Genomic DNA, 3,121 nt, shown 5'->3' with positions numbered 1-3,121 from the left:
TTTGACTGTTTATCGTTTTACTATATAAATGTGAGTCCACTCCCTTGGTTCCCACCATAGTCTGTCCTTCCAGTCCAGACCTGTCCACATCATCACAACTATCATCACCTGCAGCCTACTGCTGTACACAAACACACACACAGATCCATCTTCTCCACATAGGCAGTATTTTGACATACTGTTCTGTTGCTAAAGGTCTGCTATCTGATATTCTGTCACAAAAGATTGTAGATTCTAGACCAGGGCACTCCGGCACCTGTCCTGTAGGTTTTAACTCCAACCCTGTTCCTGGAGAGATACCCTCCTGTAGGTTTTAACTCCAACCCTGTTCCTGGAGAGATACCCTCCTGTAGGTTTTAACTCCAAACATGTTCCTGGAGAGAAACCCTCCTGTAGATTTTAACTCCAACCCTGTTCCTGGAGAGAAACCCTCCTGTAGATTTTAACTCCAACCCTGTTCCTGGAGAGAAACCCTCCTGTAGGTTTTAACTCCAACCCTGTTCCTGGAGAGAACCCTCCTGTAGGTTTTAACTCCAACCCTGTTCCTGGAGAGATACCCTCCTGTAGGTTTTAACTCCAACCCTGTTCCTGGAGAGATACCCTCCTGTAGGATTTCACTCCATGTCATTTTAACAAAATAATAAAATGTGATGTGATGACGTTGAATCAATGTGGGAAACTTTGTATTTTTTTCACCCAACTTTTGACCTAAATGCAATGACATGGTGAGATTGTTTGTTGATTTCAAATTGAATTCACATTAGATGACAAACTCAAGCAAATGTTTTATCTAAACTAGACGTTGAAGTAACATCTGTGCCCAGTGGGCTTTATCTAGACCAAATGAGGTGCTCGTTGGCAGTGATACTAATGACTACACTCACTCAGAGTAACTCATTATATCCGTATCTCCCTATTCCACAATGAGGTCTGTACTGCAAACAAGGGTGATAGATATAGTGCACTACTTTTCATCGGGGCGCATAGGGCTCTGGTCAAAATTAGTGCACTATGTAGGGAATAGGGTACCCTTTGTTACGCAGCAGAGAGTAGCGGTAATGGGGTGCTGTATCAGCAGGAACATGAGCATAACTCTCAACAAACACCAGAGGGCAGCAGAGAGACGTGATCTATCACAATGGTGGAATGGGTTAATATTGGATTTTATAAACATGTTGACAAACTCATTTCCCCATGGGGGCTAATAAGACTCATTTCAGTCATTTGCTCGTTTGAGATATTGTGTTACATGTCATCAGGGATGGAATGTAAGGATTTTGGGCACTGGACTGCTGGGCTAGTAGACTGTGATTTCTACATTTACATTTCAGTTATTTAGCAGACGCTCTTATCCAGAGCGACTTACAGTAGTGAATGCATACATTTCATTTCATGCATTTAAAAAAAAAAAATTGTACTGGCCCCCCATGGGAATCAAACCCACAACCCTGGCGTTGCACACACCATGCTGGCGTTGCAAACACCATGCTCTACCAGCTGAGCCACAGGGAAGGCTTACCCAGGCTTCTACTAGCCCGGGTAAAATTCGCCCAAAAAAATCTGTGCCTTGCGATGTTTGAAAAGGGCTATCTTATTTTCCATCCCTGCATATAATATTAATTTCCAATATGAATACAAATAATTGATTGAAATAGTACATATGGAATAAAAGACAACTTTACGGAATGCCTGAAACCAATAAAATATAGAAATACAATCTAATCATTCTACCTCTATGTCTCAAATATAGAAATGTAATCTGTTCATTCTACCTCTATGTCGCAAATATAGAAATGTAATCTAGTCATTCTACCTCTATGTCTGAAATATAGAAATGTAATCTAGTCATTCTACCTCTATGTCTGAAATATAGAAATTTAATCTAGTCATTCTACCTCTATGTCTCAAATATAGAAATATAATCTGTTCATTCTACCTCTGTCTCAAATATAGAAATATAATCTGTTCATTCTACCTCTGTCTCAAATATAGAAATACAATCTAGTCATTCTACCTCTATGTCTCAAAGACGTTATATATGATTGGCTAATAAGGGACGTGATTCTGAGATCACCTTATCACAAATGTGATTTTGTCACTTATAAAGCTACACATTGGAGTCAACGTGATCTTAATTAGTTCACACTGATTAAATGTAAGTGATGAGATGACTTAAAACAAACTATAGGGTAGCATGAACTCAACAGGAGATAACGGGATCAACAAACAAAGGTGATATGCACATCCTAAACTTTCTGGGCAAATAAATATACCGAAGCAAAATAATATAAAGATTTGGGATAACCATGGTAACCAATCACCAACGCTTCTCGTCAGTCCTTTTGGCCAGTCCACTATACCTCAGCACACACACATCATTACACTGTGTGCAACCAGATTTCCATCCTCTGTCTATATTAATTACGAGTGAAATGGCGGTGGAAACGACTTCATGCGCAAATATTGATAAAATAACCTTTATATCCGGGTAAACTTGGAATCAGGCGATGATACGGTGTGTGGTCCTCCCACTACGACTCGGGAAAGCTTTCAGTTAGGCTACAAATTAAATAAATTATGAAAAACTTTACAGGGTGGTGAAAGTGCAAGGGGATGCTACTTTCCAATAGAGATCGAGGGTCATATTCTGGTGACGATGATCGATGCTTGACAAACAAATATTCTCGCTCTTATCCATAATAATGTCATTATGCAGTAGACTAGCCTACCTACACTGTATCTGCAAAGTGTTAGCAAGAGCGCACATGCCAAGACCAGAGTAGGCACATATGTTATTTAACGCAACAGTTTGTGACAAAAACTATCGGTAGAGTTGAAAATGTGATGGAAACACATTGAACATTCGATTTTTATTCGGTACATGAACATCTAATTCTTTAATCGGAAATGTTGAATATTTGCCTGAAAATCTGTCACCAATTGGATGGAAACCAACCTTTTGTTGCCATAGAAGTCATTTAACTTTGGTTGAGATGGAGACATGAATCCAAGTTATCAATTACTATTTTGAAGACAACCTGGATATTTCATTTACATGTTTTTTTTTTTAAACATAGGCAAGTCAGTTAAGAACAAATTCTTATTTACGACGGCCAAACAC

Source organism: Salmo salar, chromosome ssa19 (assembly GCF_905237065.1).
Source record: "Salmo salar chromosome ssa19, Ssal_v3.1, whole genome shotgun sequence".
Lineage (NCBI taxonomy): Eukaryota > Metazoa > Chordata > Actinopteri > Salmoniformes > Salmonidae > Salmo > Salmo salar.
The sequence above is the reverse complement of the archived record's forward strand: the minus strand, read 5'-3'. Positions refer to the sequence as shown.